This window comes from Cydia amplana, chromosome 3, assembly GCF_948474715.1.
Source record: "Cydia amplana chromosome 3, ilCydAmpl1.1, whole genome shotgun sequence".
In the NCBI taxonomy this organism is placed as follows: domain Eukaryota; kingdom Metazoa; phylum Arthropoda; class Insecta; order Lepidoptera; family Tortricidae; genus Cydia; species Cydia amplana.
In genome coordinates, this window is record NC_086071.1 from 2,843,550 (window position 1) to 2,863,700 (window position 20,151).

The window sequence follows — 20,151 nt, forward strand, 5'->3', positions numbered from 1 at the left end:
ATATTTATCTTTATAAAGTATCACTGCTATGAGTGCTATGACATACTATGGGACTTGTCCTGAAATAAATACTATTAATTCATTCAAATCATAATTTTAGCTGGAAAGTAATAAATGTGAAGACTGATCGCTCGAAACACACAATTAAAGAACTTATTGATAACAAAAACGTCTCTGGGCCCGATTCGGATTTTGTAATAGACATCTATTAGATATCTATTAGACATCGCCAAGATACGATAACGATATGTTTAAGATCTAACCTATCAAATTTGGCATTTCGGCGATTATGGAGATACTCTTTAACGATTTCCACAAGATATTACTTAGAGATCTAATTCACATCTAATAGATATCTAACACGATCTATCGTAAAAGTGACATTGGTTGCCCGAATTGCGCTGCAAAAGAGAACTAGTTGAAATCTAAAATATAACGTATCTAGAATGGATCTAGTACGTGTCGTCTCTTGTGAATATCTTAAAGTTCGAATACGGCAGTCTGCTTGTTAAAAATTAAAAATAGTATGGGTAGCGCATCGTAACTGGTGAATTTCCAATATGACTTGGAACTCCGGTAGCCGTTCAAGAAGTGTAACGCTCTTACGGTAGATGTCGCTCGGGTCCCCTTGACCCATATGGTGGAAAGATTTGCTGGCTATGGATGAGGTCTTGGTGGCTCAGATGGCAGAGCGCTGGAGTAACGATCCAGAGGCCGTGAGTTCAAGTCTCACCCAAGACAGTAATTTTTCTACTTTTACATTTATTCTAAGCTTAATAGCATCGATCGCAAACGTTTCTGCTAGTTAAAAATTAAAAACAACATTATAGATTCCAATTTAGAAGTAGCTTCAGAATTTGATTTTTTTTACCGAGGTACCAGTATCCACAACTATGGATTTAAATTCATCACCCTCATCTGCTGTTACATTATTAAAACAACGCTCCAGAGTGTTGTGGAGACCTTCATTTTGAACATGTTTGTACCTCAGATGTAATAATTTGGAGGTTACATTGCTATATTAAAGAATTTTGGATTTCGCTCCACCCTAACAGACGCCAAGACGAGCAAAGCGAAGCGCAAGGGCACTACCTACCTTTTCTCGAAGCGCTTCGTCGTTTTTTTGAACCCTCTTAACTTGGGTTTGGATTATACCAGATAAACAAAACTCTCGGGATATAATGTCAGTAGTGGACTTATTAAGCATAAAAAAATTCAATTGCATAGCTCTTATACTTTGGATTTTATTAATGTCTAAAAAACCCCGATTTCGTCACTGACTCATTCACTCACTGTTGATCATCAAAACCTCTAGGGTACTTCCTGAAGTCCTAGGAAGCTGAAATTCGGTATGTGAGATAGTATTAGTCCACAAACAACAAAAAAATTCAAAAACTTGAAATTATTAGCCCCTAAGGGGGTGAAAAGGGGGGTGGAATTTTGTATGGGAAATCGATAACCGCGGAACCGATTTAGTTGAAATTTGGTATGTAGATAGTTATTGTTATGGGGAAGGATATAAAATAGTTTCAACCCCAAAATTACCCCGTAAGGGTGAAAAGGGGTGGAAAAAGGCGTTAGAGGAAAAAGGGGGTTGAAGTTTGTATGGGGAATCAGTAAAAAAGCAGATTGTATATAAAAGATGCCCCCCAATTACGTACTCGTATTTCAGGATTTTTAATAGTAAATCACCCGCAACCCTTTAAATCAGAAGATTGTCATAAGCAACTTACAAAAAGATGTGAAATCCCACCAAAAACATTTTCATGTAAAATGTTGCCAAGACGAAATCATAAGGCTCGCACTGACAAAAAGTTATCAGATATCTTGTAGAGCCAAGCTTCTAACTCTACAGGCCCTACCTTCACAGACTCTACCCCTTAGTCAAAATATGTGGCTTGGCCGTTTCATTATTACAAGAACTATTTTATAATAAAAAATAATGAATAGTGAATACATATTTCACCTTACGCCCATGTGACGAAGCGGTCAAGCCACATATTTTGACTAAGGTGTAGAGTCTGTGAAGGTAGGGCCTGTAGAGTTAGAAGCTTGGCTCTACAAGATATCTGATAACTTTTTGTCAGTGCGAGCCTTAGATTTCGTCTTGGCAACATTTTACATGAAAATGTTTTTGGTGGGATACATATATGTTTTGTTTTTTTGCTAGCAAGTGTGTTAAAAAACGTCGTATGAATCACGTGTGCACAAAATATCGCCTCGAGTGTAATGACCAACGTAGCACACTTGTATTATAATTCATAACATACTATACTATTATTAAACACATCTATTTTAATGTCATAATTGCTTAATAATCTTCTTACTCTAAATTGCTTCCTACGGAGTAGGTAATAAGTATTTCACACGCGAATAACATGCAGAGAGAGCAGTAAAGCCACGAAAACTTGTCCCCGACTCCATCCCTTCGACATGAGGTTCCTTGATTAAAACTCGACATAATAAACGGCGCAACAGTAATGTGTCTCAGACGCAATAGGTCGCAAATGCTACTATGGAGAGTATACTTTCGACGAACCGGTTCTGAGGGGAGGAATTTTCTTGGCTGCTTCGGTATCTGAAGCAATCTCACGTTGAAGAGACGAAACCGCGATCTGATGTTGAGCCGGATGCCAATATGGTGTCATGTCTGGTATATGATTATATGCATTTATATATTAAAATGCCACTCTTTCAGATAATTTGAAGACGATATATTTAAAATAACTGATACTTAAATGGATTTAAAAAATTGAATGACGAAAACCAAACTGTCTTGTTTTATTTTATGTCAAGTAATGTTCATAATGTTGTAATGTTGACGACCGGTCTGGCCTAGTGGGTAGTGACCCTGCCTGCTAAGCCGATGGTCCTGGGTTCGAATCCCGGTAAGGGCATTTATTTGTGTGATGTCATGGATGTTTTCTATGTATATAAGTATGTATTTATCTATATAAGTATGTATATCGTCGCCTAGCACCCATAGTACAAGCTTTGCTTAGTTTGGGGCTAGGTTGATCTGTGTAAGATGTCCCCCAATATTTATTTATATTTATATTCACGGAACAGTAATTATAATGTAATTGCGATTTAGTTCAGTGCTACTTTGTTAACAGCGCCTTAGGTCGAGCCGGTTTCTGATTTTAATTTGTTGTTCTGTTAATATTATGATTTGATTTTGATTTGATCTGTCAGCTGTCAAAAGCGACATTTCTGGACCAGAAATCATCACGAACCGCGCTCTGGTATTGCAATTGACAGCGTGCAGCATATGATGTACTGAATTTATTCAGATATTTATAGACATTTCATTTTTATTTTGTAAAATAAGATATATAATAATTATATTTCTTATTATATCTCGTAAAAGATTAATCCCTGCCGCTTCTTTTCGCCATCGCCCTACGGGACAACATTACCATCTTCACCACTTAGATGGTTGGCAATCCTCAACTGTGCGTTTCTCCAGAAACTTCCTGCCTCGCACAGCCAAACTGTGGAATGAACTGTCGCCTGCGGTATTTCCGGACCGATACGACCTTCAAACCTTCAAGAAAAGAGCGTAGTCTCATCTTAAAGGCCGGCAACGCGCTTGCAACCCTTCTGGTGTTGCGGGTGTCCATGGGCGGCGGTAATCGCTTACCATCAGGTGATCCGTCTGCTCGTTTGCCTCCTATATTATAAAAAAAAACCTTTATAGTTTTTTTACTCCAATTAAGTATCGAAATATACAATTATTATGTAAATGAAATTCGGTTGAAGCTAAAGAACATTTCTTTTCATAAATAGGTACGCTCATGTACTATATCAATTTACCAATTTATTTTCTAAGTTTCGATTCCGAACCGTAAATGCACAAGACTCCCTCTTACACTCCGCATCTTCGGTAAATTAATTTTAATAATTTAATACAGAGGCGGACGGGGAGAAATGAATATTTTGCTTATCGTCCCGGCACGTCATTAGGCAGTATTCTGTTTGTAACCTGTATACAAAATCATATCCCATTTAAATTCTACAGACAACCCTAATAGCCTAACCCTTGCACAGCTGCGAGAGGGTTGGACTTTCACAATTTTAAATTAGTACCTGCGTAGGCCGAGTACCTTACAATTTATTCAATTATATTTGAAATTGTTGAAAAAAAAACCTAACCATAGGTTGATTGTAAAAATATTAAATATTATTGATATTTACGTTAAATAGTCTGTTTTAGCAATTAAATTCTTGTACTTATCGTGAATTCAGAGACTATAAAAAAGACGGTTATACGAACTATGTTAAAATATTATTATATATAAATTATTATATATAAATTTATTTTTTGCCACTTATGTACCTCCCTACTAAATAAGACGCTGACGTACTCCGTGAAAAACTTCGCTGTCATTGATATTCAACTCAAACATGATTGTCACGAGTCGATTTTTTCCGAAGAAAAGTTTCAAATAATCCTGATCCATCGTTACATAAAACTTGTGAGTTGTTCGTCTCGACGGATAATCGAGTTTATACTTGAGGGGCCGCCATCAATCATGTATTCCTCGGCCGCGGATCCGTCTTTACGCGGAAAAACTTTAAAGTGCTCGCGTAACTGTGACGTATCGCACTCGCTCATTTACTTGACCTACTTACGAGATTATATTATGACGCCTGCTACATCTTATATGTACAGCATGCAAAGATGCAACCATTCGGTTCTCTTGTGTACAGGCTTGGATCACAATTATTTAGACGGTCATTATGTTTCAAGTATTATGTATATGTATAGGTCAACTGATGCCTTAATAAGACAATAAGAAATTAAGATAGTTATATACTTATGTATGAAATAGAAAATTCCATTTGTAGCATTCAATAAAATAAAAATAGGAGCCTGCAAACATTATAGAAATAAAATGATCTGGTTCAGTTTTAAATTAGTTTCCCACATAAACGCCCCTAATAAAAATTACGCCAGCCCAATAAAGTACTGCAAGTACAATAAAAGTATCCGCAAAATGCGTATAACGTAAAGAAGTAAGACAGATCTCGAATAGTCAACTAACTCGCATGAGTGTTTTATGAGCACTTGAGGGGCTTCCGCACGGGGACGAGTATCGTGGAATCGAGTGGCTCTCGACACACGACAATGTCGGATTTGATCGCGACCGAGCAAACTTTGATGGGCGGTTAAAAGTTTATGTATTAATATGCAGTTAGTCGCTTGTTACCAAACATCCGGTGCGCAGGCCAATAGAAACTACGATACAGTTACAAACCGAGCTGAGCATGCCACAAATTACACCCGTTTTAATGTATTTTTCTACTCGTCGACTGCAATGCTTGAATTAAGGCTTCGTCGCATACTTTTTTTACTATGGGACCCAACTCAACTATAATTATTTATTTCGATACAGTTTAGTCAACTATAATATTCATTTCGATACAGTTTAGTCAACTATAATGAAATTGACCAATCGAAAGCGCGGAGCAAGTACCAGGGCCTCATGAGTTACGAGAAGGTGTCGTTGACCAACCGGCCGGGGGCGCGGGGCGCGGGGGCCGGGTCGCGTACGAGTATGAAGGTATCGCGGCTGCTCGCGCATCTTAGCTGTATACTTTTGGTTTTTTATCTACATATATATATGATTCTTCTACTAGTTTTAAGTATTTTTTTTGTTGACTCGTAGAAAAAGTATTGTATACAATAGTAATATAATCAAGCTTTTCAATCTCGTACCTTACTTAGGCAACTCAGCAAGCTTCGTTGCCTAAACACGGTATTCGACTGAAAAGCTCTCCATTATATCACGATTGTATAAAATACTATTATTGTTATAGGGTGCCAGGACTTTCTTAATGAGAATGTACGACGAAATAGACACCAGTATTTTAATCGACTATGCACGATACTAAATCGGTTCAGCGATTTTTTTTTTACTTCGGAATGGTAACAATATGATACCATAAATGAATTCAGCATCCCCGATTTATACGAAATCGATAACCATTGCTTAAATGGTAGGTAATAGAGTCTGTGCGAGAAGAGAATAGTCGTGGAATGTATGGGGCCTAATACATTCCACGACTCTTCTCTTTCCGAACAGACTAAGATAAAGTGGAGAGTAAAAATTTAGATCAAAAATCTTGGGGGCTACACTTTTTAGTAAAACTATATTCCACATTGCTCTGTGTTTGTCGTAAACAAAAACATTCTAATAATACGAACGGACGATGCCGTTTGAGTTTTAATTGCAAGCAACGCTTCCGGAAGCTCTAACAATACGGCATCATAAAAATTAAATTACGGCAGATCTCCGGGGAGGTTTCAATTTTCAAGCAAGGAGAGGCATCCGAGCGCCGAGTCTTGCAAAATAATATTGCATCCGCAAGTGCGGTAAACAGAAACAAGCTATGTTGTGCTGGATAATAAGTATAATAACATAATTGCTTGTGCTGCTTTGCACATTTAGGTACGCAATCATTCTCCTAATGATGATCTACGTATAAGGCAAGTATATCCAGGATACATTTTAAAAACTTTGCAATCAATTTAGCCAATTCTGCACCCATGTACTCTGATTTACAATTACAATATGAATGAATATAATATGTTTGTGGTATAGCTGCGGATATGTAAAGAAACAAAACTAATCCTAATAAGGCACACCGAAGCTGTATTCATATAGTAATTTCTTGTTATGAAACAGTTATGGATATGATTTGTTAGCTGTCAACAGTGCTAAATCATATCCATAACCGTTTCAATAACAATAATTACTTGGAAGGTCCGGCGGCAATTTTATTGCTTCCGTAAAAACTAGTGCCTGTGCTAATTCGGGGGGGGGGGGGGGGGTCGTATCTCGTCGAATAATAATTGATTATCCTAATTAATGTAAAGTCTGGGGGATCTGGGGGACTAATATTTGTGTTAAGTATTTGTAATTTAGTTTTTATTTAATTGTAATTTATTTTATAAGGTGAACTTATAAAAAATGTATATCTACAAGTTTAAATATATTTGTATGTGACTGTTTGTTTCCTAAATAAATTAATAATTATGTAACTATTAAGACAATTTTAGATTTAGAAAGTCAAATTAAATAATAGAATAAAACTCTTTTCGCATATTTTTTCTCCAGCTGAAACAGAAAGAATTTTCGAAAATATTTTGCATAGGTTGTGTAGAACAGGGTAGGTTAGGTTTCTTTTATAATTATCTATACATATAATAAAGCTGAAGAGGGTCGAAAGTCTGTACATGGAAGATATTCGAAAAAAAGTTGGTTGGGGATACTTAGAATCGATAACAGAACACGTTCCAACAGTTTTTAGAATTTTTGTCTGTTTGTCTGTTTGTCTGTTTATCTGTTTATCTGTTTATTTGACCGCGCATCACGTGAAAACGGCTGAACGGATTTTGATGCAAACTTTACTAATCTGTCAAGAAACTCCCTGGCCCTATTTTAGGCTAGAAAAATTCAACCCCTAAAAGGGGGGTGGCCACTACACTCAATTAAGTTATGTTTGCACCTGAATCTTATGGCGCTAACTTAATAAAGTGGTGTAAACTTTTTTTTTGTGTAGGTATGTACTTTGTAAAAAAACAACATTTTTCTTAGTCAATGTCAAACGTCTTTGCAAATACATATTAAATCACATTTATAGACGGGTCTATCGCGGGTTTATTGACAATAATTAACATTATGTGAAGTGGGTGGTTTAAAATATGATGTCTACCCCAAACTTTTTCATACACTTTTCGTCGGGTAGTTGCACAAATCTCTGTTTTGACATTTTGTTGGGACATCAGTTAGCCGCGACCATGACCAGTGAAACCTGTGTCGAAACGTCGGTAAATAAAGGTAATAAAATAAATTTCGAGATAGGCCCGTCTATAAATGTGAGTTAATATGTGTTCGAAACGCGAAAGTTTTTAAATTTTAAATAGGTATTAAGTCTTTGTAAATGTCAAACAATTTGGGACTTGCATTTTAAACGCGTTACCATACCTTTCCGAAAAAAAAACGAATTTTTCGCGAAATTCTCGCAACGTATTGAGGTTACAAGGTAGCACGGTCTCAGGAATCTGAGGAAGAATCGGAGACGTTCACGCAGTGCGAAGAGCGGTTGACCGCTCAGCGGATTCGCACGACAGACGCGCTCGACGGTAAGTACTGTGGTGCATCAGCGGATACTGGAGAGCCCAGCACACACATTAACCTACATTAATACTATTGTTCTGTGTTTAAGCACTGACAGCCTGGACGCTTCGGCCTTCCGCCCTACGCGGAGCTCGGCCTTCGGCCTTCGCACTTAGACACTTATACTATTGTTCTGTGATTAAGCACTGACATCCAGGACGCTTCGGGCCTTCGGCCCTACGAGGAGCTCGGCCTTCGGCTTTCGCATTAGATATCCACACCAAAATTCAACCATTGCGGCGGTGTCCCTGACATAGCCTCTCTCAATTTTTTCTATCAAAAAAATTCGCGCTCGCTACGCTCGCGTTTTTAACTTTTAAAGTTAAGCCTACTTTGATAAAGGTGGCATTCTGGGCACCCTACCGAGCGACTACTACTACGACGGACGCTTCGGGCCTTCGGCCCTAAGCGGAGCTCGGCCTTCGGCTTTCGCATTTAGACACTGATACCATTGTTCTGTGATTAAGCACTGACATCCTGGACGCTTCGGGCCTTCGGCCCTACATGGAGCTCGGCCTTCGGCTTTCGCATTAGATATCCACACCAAAATTTCACGTAAACCACTGCGGCTATGTCCATGACATAGCCTCTCTAATTTTTTTTTGTATAAAAAAAAAATTCGCGCTCGCTACGCTCGCGTTTTTAATACGATTTTAAGGGTTAAGCCCACTTTGATAAAGGTGGCATTCTGGGCACCCTACCGAGCGACTACTACTACGACTTAAGCATTGACATTCTGGACGCTTCGGGCCTTCGACCCTACATGAAGCTCGGCCTTCAGCTTTCGCATTAGATATCCACACCAAAATTTCACGTAAACCACTGCGGCTATGTCCCTGACATAGCATCTCTAATTTTTTTTCTATCAAAAAAAATTCGCGCTCGCTACGCTCGCGTTTTTAATACGATTTTAAAGGTTAAGTCTAATTTGATAAAGGTGGCATTCTGGGCACCCTACCGAGCGACTACTACTACGACTTAAGCACTGACATCCTGGACGCTTCGGGCCTTTGGCCCTACGCGGAGTTCGGCCTTCGGCCTTCGCATTTAGACACTGATACTATTGTTCTGTGCTTAAGCACTGACAGCCTGGAAGCTTCGGGCCTTCGGCCCTACATGGAGCTCGGCCTTCGGCTTTCGCGTTAGATATCCACACCAACGTTTCACGTAAACCATTGCGGCTGTGTCCCTGACAACATTTCTCTCATCTCTCAATTTTTTTTATCAAAAAAAAATTCGCGCTCACTACGCTCGCGTTTTTAACTTTTAAAGTTAAGCCTACTTTGATAAAGGTGGCATTCTGGGCACCCTACCAAGCGACTACAACTTAGGCCAATTTATAATTAAACATTTTTTTACACTCTTAAAAGTAATCCCCGGTACATACATATATGTAGATATTTAGTTATGCATACATAAACAACTGTAAATAAAGTGTAAATACTCGGCCTCAAGTTTTTGATATCTATAATATTCTCCTTTCCTCTAATCTTACTTCTAACTAATATAATATTAGACCTAAATTCGAAAGTTTGTTAGGAAGTATGGATTTCTATGTGTATAATTCTTAATTTTTCATGCTCAGAATGATTTGACTGGAGGACAGAATTGGATGATATTTGCCATGGACATGATTTGGATAGGTACAGTCAAGAACGTAAAAATACAAAAGTAGTACTGTATTGTCCGTTATACACCTACTATAACTCTGTGTCGTTTAAATCACGTCTAATATTGGAATAAGGGCGAAAAAAAACTATTGGTTTTGAAGTGTAGTTTTGTTTAGTGGTAAGTACCTACCTATTAATTGTAAAATATTTTATCTGGACTTCAGTCCCCTAATCGTATCCATCTGTCAACTTTACTTCAAGTTCCGCCTCCAGGGGAAAGAGAAATTAGGGATGAATTAGCTTACTGACACAGACCGAATTCCACGCGGGCGGAGCCGCGGGCACAGCTAGTAAATAATAATCTTTTATAATTTTTCAGAAATATTACAACAATACATTAGGACAATCAATTATTATGCGACCCAATATGGACCCAAATAAATAATTCTTGATATACCTACAAAATGAGCCTGTTCAATTGGCAATTACAACCGATAAACAGTGTTCGTACGAAGCATTTTCGCTACATACCGGGAAACCCATGTTATCGGCTACGACGTAGCGCTACGAGCGTAGCTCACCAGTGAAAATGTTAATAAATTCCCCAGAATTGGGTCCATATTGGGTCGCATAATAATTGATTGATCAAGCATTATTTACTTATTTAATCTTTATTGCACAAAAGAAAAACCTTATAGTACAAAAGGCGGACTTAATGCCATAAGGCACTCTCTACCAGTCAACCTTATTGTAAATCATCGTCATTGGCTACCCCTTATGAATGGCATTTGGGGTCGGCGCAGCATGTCTTTTTCTTTCATACCTCTCTCTCGCTCTGTAATAGGTATAGGTAATTTAAAGGAAAAATACGTAACTTGTAACAAGTACACAATTGCAATATTGCGCAGTTATAACACATTTTTTGATAAAATGAGATACAGTTGAGTGTCCATTTATTATTATGTATTTCAATGTCAACGTAAGTTTTTTTTGTTTGTGGCAAAAAATATCTTATTAATTTATTGAGATTTGGGAAAAAATGGTTAAAATCCGCAAACTTGCTCGAAATCACGCCATCGCCATCTATTGGTCGTTAATCGACATGACCTCCCTTGACATCCACCTTAATTACTATCCCTAGCGACGATAATCATTTGAGAAATGACAGCGAGTGATTAAGTATAGTATGAGTCTTTTTTGAAATTTTACTATAATGAAGATTAAGTACTGTAAGTACTTTTGGTATTTTAACTACAATCAGTATTAAAATCTATGGTTAAAGTTGGTTGGGCTTCAGGCCCACCCTCTATAATAAATTAATAATACTTAATGCTACTAAACAAAAGCAATGCCAACTGTACAAACGAAACTAAAAACCCACGGCGATCTTATTACCTTGTCAAACTTCTGGAGGAAATCGGAAACGTTAATTCGAAACTGCAAAGAGTTTCCCAACAGCCCAGGACAGGAGGGCAAATTAGAGGGAATGGAACATAGTTTACTTTAAGTTAAACTTATTACGGTCCTCCAGAAACAAGCACTCGGAGGCTCGCGCGGGTCAAGTGCCCAATTTGTCACCCGCGCAAACTTCCGACGACTTCGCTCCAGCCTTGTTCGATTCCATTAAACTTTCAAGACCTTTTGAAGCTATTTTCTTGTTTGAATCAAGATTTGCCTAGTTCATTTCCATACTCCAGACGGCCTGACGTCTTGATCGAATCAAACGCTCTCCAAATAAACTTTATCCGAGCGAGATTAATCTCTCCAAAATATAAATGACAATTTAATTTTAATTTTTACAGCAGTCTATCTCCATTAAAGCTAGGTAGGTTTTATTGGCAGCTATTCGTTTTCCGAAGTGCCTCGCCTAAGTGAAAGGACAAATCAAAATAAAACTCTCTCCGGGACACTTACAATGCGCTATCATAAAAATTAAATTACGGTAGAGTTTCTGTGTAAGTGCGCGCCATTACTGGGGGAGTGGGTGGCGGCGCGCACGCCACATCAAAGCTCTTCGTCCTACGTCGGCCGAGCTCCAAATCAAATTTAAGTAGCAGCTTTCTTCTTTCGTCATGGTCCTAAAACGCTACTAAGTATATATGTTACGGGTAATGTTAGACGGTTAATTAAACCAAAGACAAATTAAACCAAAGACAAATTAAACTCAAGTTTACCCTGGTATAACTAATATTACCCAAGCCTTTTGGGAAAAGTCCGAAAATTTAAACAACAATAATCTGTATTCGGCATTTACCCGTACACATTGAGGTTTACCCTACACTGGCTGGGTAATGTTAGGTGTTGTATCATCACTTCTGACATTACCCTCCCAGTGTTGGGTAGACCTAGACGTATAAGGGTAAACGCCAATATTAATTTTCGGGCTTTACCCAAAAGGCTTGGGTAATACTAGTAGGTATACTCAGGTAAACTTAGTTAAGGTTAAGTACCTTCTAGTATTGCCCGTAACATATACATGAACCACTTGTTCGCTAGGCTAGATGACTCCACCTAAACTATGCCTATCGGTCAGTTTATAAAGGTTTTGGGCTTTTTCTAAAATAAATATCGAAAACCCGATTCTTTCAAATCTGGACATTCTTGGGCTCATTCTACTCAGAATCGACAGCACTCTCCATCCTACCATTAAAAAAAGATGTCCCAAAATGTCCATTCCATTACGTCACGTTTTCAGTATGAGAAAATTTTTCACTTGTATGTAACGTGACGTAGTGGAATGTACAATTTTCATACAAAATTTTGGGACATTTTTTTTTTTATCATCAGGATTGAATATGCTAGTGATTCTGAGTTGAAAGAACCCAAAAACACCAGGATCTGGGAGAATCGGGGTTTCAATATTGATTTTAGAAAACGCCCTTTTACATAAATTTCAAGTTGGTGTGTTTTTTGAAAGTTGTGTTTTTATTTTTAATTTAGCCATAAATAACAAATTGACAAAATTAATAATCCAAAGATAGTCTATCTATCCAGTTACGTTTATTCCACTATTTGCCCTGTTATTAGATTATTAACTGTTTTTGTTAGTTACTCACAATATTACAAAGAATATTTCTGTGGCAGACAAACAACTTTGACCTCCAGACTCGATCCTCAAAAAGTGGTAAAATCAATGTTATTTATAGACCATTAGTCTGAACAGTATCCTGATAAAACTCAGTAGGTATGTGGATATGGTAAACTAACTAGATAATTGCAAAAACTAAATGTTTTAATTATTTAATTGTATTGCGAATAGTAAGTACTTGTAGTACAAGCGTATAACTTGAGTACCGTAACTAAGCCATCTAACTATAGTCCAGTACTACACAAATGTGGTCCACAAGTTCAACACGTAATTTAAGTATTAGTAAGTATTAATATTTTTTCTGGTGTTGGCTTAGTTTTACCTTCCTTTTGTGCGAATATCTTGCCGTAGATCTGCGACATTCAAGCAATTTCACGCACAATATTAAATATTGTAACTAGGTTTAAGAAAACCTGAACGAAGATATTTTAGTTACTTTTGGACATGTACTTGGAACTTTTAGTTAGGCAGTTTTACGGTACCTACTGATATTACTGATATCAAATCTGTTTACTGTTTTCTTGTTTACTCGTTAAGGATAATTTTATGTTAGAAATAGAGTAGGTAGCTAAACAACAAATCTGCCAGACAACATTGAGGTATCAAATAACGAGGCTATAGTGGAAATCTTGACAATTTGTGTTTCCACTTTGCTAATATTGCTCAAAGGTTAACTGGGCCATTACATTTTATTTAAAGTTGTCGCCTACACTTTTTTTTTAATTTGTGAATTTATATGTTATTTCTACTCAGAATCACGAGCTCTTTCTATCCTAATAGGAGAAAAAAAGTATCACAAGGTTTTTTCCCACTCCGTTACCATTTTTTCATAGACTTTGTATGGCGGTTCCGGAATGGAAAGATCGAAAAATGTATGGAAATCTTGGGACACTTTTTTTCTCCTATTAGGATCAAAAGAGCTCATGATTCTGAGTAGAAATAACATAAAAAATCCCAATTTTGAAAAAAAAAGTGTAGGGGACAACTTTAAATAACATGGCCCAACTAGGAGAGATCTGTACTAATGATGTGTGTTTATTCCTGTTTTGTTTATCTTTGTGTTTCACCACTAGTTGCATATCTATCTTCCTTATTTCCAGGTTGTATCTTAAAGAAACCCTGAGTCCATCTAGCGACCAAATTCCAAGAATCGGGGTGCTCGTTTTTAGGAATGTGATTGCCTTCTCTGATCTTGCAATCCAAAGGAGAACTGAACTTCGTTTGAAATAGCTAGTCTGGTTTCATCGCGATGTTCCGTTTAAGTACTAAAAAGCATAAGCTACCTACTTAAACATCAAACAAAATTAAGGTCAACCGAGGTAAATGCGTCTCTTGTGGTAAATGCGTCATTTGAAGATATCTTCGAAACGCAACATATTATAACTATTATAGCCGTCTGCATTAAAAGTTTAGTGACCACACTTCAAACAGAGAGGGTTGCAATAGTTCTAAAATATTCGTTACGAAGAAATCTTTAAAATACGCATTTACCTCGGTTGACCTTATAAGAATGAGCCAGGATTCTAACCTATGGCCACTGGTGTGGAAGCCACGTGCCTTTTCATATTGTATTATGAATATTCATATTCAAATTGTAAATTGACTACATTTACACACACGAAACAGTTTCTCAATTAAAATTTTATTTATTGTTCACCTAATTAAATCTCTTACAAAATGTTACTTAGAGTATCTATACAAAACTCAACTCAAAGGATGTTAAAATGTAAAGTTAACTCGTAGCGCAACCGACCGCTGGTTAGGGACAGCGCCGCAAAAAAATCACAGCAAAGTGTAAACAAGAAAGAAAACGTCAAAACGAGACGCAAAAGGAATTAAAGTCTGAGTTCTTTACGTACACACGCCTTGGGCATTGCGAGATTAAGTAGCTAATTTGTCAGCAAGAGGAAACTTGGTGCTGCGGACTACGGACGCTGCAATTCGATTAAACTTCTGCCCAAGTACCGAGTGCGGCCTACGCCTATTTAACGACTGATGTAGGTCTATAGCGGAAATTTAATTAGCTAACTCATCTGTGGAGTGCTTCGCTAACCCGTGCGTGTATGCATAAACCTACGCGTATCTATTATAGTATATTAGAGAAAAGTGATAAAATTGTATCCTGACCTCAAACTATGTAATTGATTTTTTTTATATTAGATGTATATGTGCATGTGGGTATTACTGTTCTTCATTATCATTTGTTTTACTTTTATATGATTTTGTTGTAGTTTAACTCCGTATAATTGTTTATACCTAATATATTTATTTATTACAACCCTTGTAAGTTGTATTTCAATCACTTTCTCTACGTTTCAATCACTTCTCTGCGCTGAAATTTGTTATAGGTCCTCTTAAGTGATGTGTATGACAGTGCAATAATAGGTTCCCGTTCGTTCTGACTCACCTTCAGACAGGTACAGTCGGTCGGGCTCGACGGGCTGGTCGCTGGGCGCGGGTCGGTGGCGCAGCGTGACGTGCAGCGAGGGCCCGCGCGGCGGCACCTCGGGCGGTGCCGGCTCAGGAGGAGAGTCGCACTCGCGTTCGCTCGCTGCACCAGCATTAGTCGCACCTTGAAAATAATAGGTTCCCGTTCGTTGTGACTCACCTTCAGACAGGTACAGTCGGTCGGGCTCGACGGGCTGGTCGCTGGGCGCGGGTCGGTGGCGCAGCGTGACGTGCAGCGAGGGCCCGCGCGGCGGCACCTCGGGCGGTGCCGGCTCAGGAGGAGAGTCGCACTCGCGTTCGCTCGCTGCACCAGCATTAGTCGCACCTTGAAAATAATAGGTTCCCGTTCGTTGTGACTCACCTTCAGACAGGTACAGTCGGTCGGGCTCGACGGGCTGGTCGCTGGGCGCGGGTCGGTGGCGCAGCGTGACGTGCAGCGAGGGCCCGCGCGGGGGCACCTCGGGCGGTGCCGGCTCAGGCGGAGAGTCGCACTCGCGTTCGCTCGCTGCACCAGCATTAGTCGCACCTTGAAAATAGCGAAGATATACAATAATAATAAAAAATCTTTATTGTAAAATAATGCCTGACAGATTGCACTTAATGCGCCCAAAGATTCGAACTAATCAAATCAAAACGAATCATATGAGCCCAATCGGGAAGTCTATTAGTAGCCACCAGAGAGGTTCTACTATGCATCAGATCAGCACGATAGGACCCAATTATTGTAATGTTTTCTGTATCCTCCTAAGGCCCAACGAAAAATGAGTATGCGTAGTCCTACCAGTAGTACTATTGTTTTATACTCATTCAGACCCAAGTACTTAAAAGACTTTTTAATGTTATTGTACTTATACAGCACCTTGTACAGCACCTTGTTTTTTTTTTACGAACTTGTTAAAGGGCTCACAGACAAAACAAAACAGTCCTTTAGAAGTTCGTACACGCCAATTTCGATAAGCGCAAAATTTGAAATGGGTTTTCTATTAAGTCCTACTGGTAGGACCGTGGTACGCTATGACTACACAATTGTTGTAGGAGCTGGGTCTGAATAAGAAAGTTAATAAGTACTATGGGTAGGACCTTGGGCCTTAGGAGGGTATTACATGCACTTGTACAGTTTCAAATGAATTCGGCTATTATAACTAGCTAATATATTTATAACCTAAAAACGCCAAATCTCGCAAAACTGTATATAAATGACAGGTGTCATTCTACCCTTCGCGTTTGAAAAACATTATAGAAGTATGTTATAAACGAATTACAAGATTTTATTATATACTTAATGTTACGAGTAGTTAATAAGTTTGATAATAAACCAACAAAATGCAAATCTGACCACGCATAACAAAAAGTTCCGTACCTACACTATTTATAAATATAAAATAGATTGAGAATCATTCCACGGGCAATCCCGGTCAAACAAATTATATTTCGTGTATTTGATGAATTTTTACGGCGTTTTAAATCGATAATTACTTTCTGAGCATTTTTGATTGTGTCAAACTCATATAGGTACTCTAATCTTCAGTAAGAATTTGTAAGAGACAAACATTATAATATTATTATTGTACATAATAATTCATGTTAACACTTTTTGTACTTATAGCAAAACTTCGAAAAGGCTCGGTATTCACAGGCCCGCCTCGCCTGCGAGCCACGTGCGTCAGCAGTGAAACTATGCCAGGCATCCTTATCAAAGGCACGTGCCACCTTCCCGTCAGCCGCGTAATAGCTACACTATGCCTAACTGGAATAACTAACCGAAACAATTCAATATTATACTAGCACACTGTGTATGTGAAGAACGTTAGGTACCTACTCGTATACCTTATTGGCGTTCAGTTTTATGAATGACGATATATAGGTATACAATAAAATCATCATCTTCATCTCTATTGATATTAATGTTATTTTATACAATATCGTTACGCAATTTTCTACTTTAGAAACATTTCAAGGTCATGTTGGGTAACAGGAACAATACGGAAATCCTTACAAGTGGTTCTCTTGCCAAAATGTTTATCTTATCCAATCTTACCTTATTATATGTATAACCATAACCCAATATACACTATATAACAACCAAATGAAATCATCACTAAGTACATAGTATAAAACAAAGTCGCTTCCCGCTGTCTGTCTGTCATCTGTCTATTGTATGCTTAGACCTTTAAAACTACACAACCGATTTTGATGTGATTTAATAGATAGAGTGATTCAAGAGGAAGATTTATGTATAATTTGTTAACCCGTGTGAAACCGGGAGGGTCGCTAGTCCTTAATAAATTGCAAACAGGGAAGTCCTGTCAAATGTCACATGCAAAAGTATGAAAACGTTTTTAAAATATTGATACGGAATCCTTGGCGCGATTGTCTGTCTTATAATCGGCGGATTAATTCTGGTCATCATAATGAATATCATACCGTTATCGAGTCGGTGTCGCGCGTTGTTGTCGTGCGCAAAGTCCTCGGAGCGGCGCCCTCGCCTCGACAGCGTCCCGCTGGCTTCCGCCACGAACAGCTCTTCACCTGCGCCAATATTCACATTCCTTATTCATCAGTTTATCACTTTTACATGATTTTTCTTCATACTAAGACAATGCATTAAGCAGACAAGTATATAGCAGGTTGATGGTAAACGGACACCCTCTCATATTGACGCTTGCAACTCTAAAATATCACAAGCGCTTGGTACAGCCACGGACTTGAGCCATTTAGGGTTTACTTTACATTGTAAGGCCTATACTGAAAAGTTTTTTTACAGAGTATATATTTTATGATATCAATCAAACTACAATGAACAGCAAGGATATTTAATTTTAGTTATATGATATATAATGTCTATTTACAATAAATATATACATTTTATGGTTTGAGGTTTTTGCGGCTGAACAAGCGGATTTTTTTCTTCAAGCCTGCCATTAAGTTTTGCACAGGGGTTTCAGTGACTTTGTTGGCGGTTTTTTCCACTTCTTTTTAAAATCTGTCCCTGATGTTGCTGGAGTACATGCAGTTTTTACGCAACTCTGTTTTGACTAATGCCCAATACCGCTCGATGGGTCATAGCTGGGGACAATTTGGGGGTTTTGTATCTGCATTTATGGTGCCTTGTGTGATAAATGACCCATTGCTTTTTCCACAGGAACATATTGCTTGCCAGATTAAATATTTTTCGCCAAACTTTTCCATAAAAATATATCCCATCAAAAACATTACATGTAAAAAGGTGCAAGTCTCGCAACGCTTCTACTACAAAAAAGTTTTGAGATGTAATATGAAACCAAGTCGGTTATTTTAATCAGTGCCAGGGGGTGTTAAAACCGTATCAATAAGATATCTTTAATTTGTAATACGTATAATGACTTGGCCATACATTACATATAGGCAGGCATTTAGAGAATACACGTTCTTAATGTTCTTATACTATCCTCTTTGCGTCGGGGGTTAAAATAGTATTTGTTATTACGTCGTTCATGATTTCTTCAATACACTTGCTGAATTAAAAGACTTCTTTTTGCGTTCTGACTCACTAGTTTCATTTGGAATAGGATTATTGTTATTTTCAGGATCGTCGACTGGTTATTTTACCAGTGAACGTTAATTCATACATACAATAAACAAATATAACTTAGAAACAACCACAGTCCTAAGTTAACAGTTCTATTACAATTCAAGTACTTACCTACAAGTATTTAAAGGAGTTACCTTTGGAGTTCCTATTCCTCCGTAAGTATCTCCGGCCGGTGCTCTCGAGCGGGAACGGCGAGGCTTGCCGCTGCGGGCTGCTGACGTAACGCGGTGGCTCCTCTCCGCACTCCGACCCGTAAATACGACGCTGCTCATCTGTCAAACATTATAATGTTTTTCAATGTGTATTTCTGTGTGTCGTTGGCGTATGTTCCGCCACTAATACATAAGTTTTAGCCAGCCCCATGGAATGCCGCGGCTTAGGCTGATCAAGTGGGGGAACCTATTTTAGCGTTCAATCATTTTCTCTGTATAGGCTTCGTCACACAGGCGCGTTTTCCAGGCGGCGCGTGAGGCGGGGCGCGCCGCTTTTACATATAAAACGCTCACGCTCCGCTCACGCGCTGCCCGGAAAACGCGCCTGTGTGACGAAGCCTTATTTCTTTTCGTTACATACATTAATAAAAAGAAATTACGTTACGTTATGGCGTTAAATAAATGTATTTTCCTTTCGTTTTTCTTCTTTCAATATCATTCAAGTAGCCTTATAAATGCCAGATTTAGGAATCTACGAGACTTACATCAATTTAATACAGGTACTGCTGTTCTTTGTAAACATTAAAGACTTGGTTTGATGTGAATAGAAAGACTTGGTTTGATGTTAAATTTCGAAACTGTATAATTCAATTCGTTGTCAGCATATCACAGACTCATTTTCACCATTTCAAAACAAAGGGAAACAATGTTATTTATTAGAGTCACATGTCTGGTGGAAAATTTTCATCATTCCGCACAAGTAGGCCTGTATTAGGTGGGTACAAAAGTTTCGAGTGAAAGTTAGGAATATATGAGGCGGTTTGTTTGGGGTAATTGTAAACAATAACAAACGAATGTAGACGGGAGCGGAGTTGAGCGCCGAGGCAAGTTCCCTGCCGCGGGCGCCGCGCCGCGACCGCCCCACTACTTCCACAAACAAACCGAACAAGCGAAAGCGATTCACACAAACCCCAACTTTACTTCAGTAAATATTTTTCTAGGCAAAATTTAAGGCTGCTGTTATATTTAGGGCATATTGTTCCTTTCTTTATTTTATACTGCCTTACACTCAAGTGCAAATTATGGTGTATGTACA

The 20,151-nt window shown here is 38.3% G+C and overlaps 1 non-coding gene across 1 annotated transcript; it reads left to right on the plus strand.

Moving 5' to 3' along the window:
- The first annotated feature begins 668 nt into the window (after positions 1-668).
- Trnav-aac (transfer RNA valine (anticodon AAC)) lies at positions 669-741 on the plus strand. Its single transcript has one exon. It is a non-coding gene; the product is annotated as a tRNA-Val (tRNA).
- Positions 742-20,151: the final 19,410 nt, after the last annotated feature.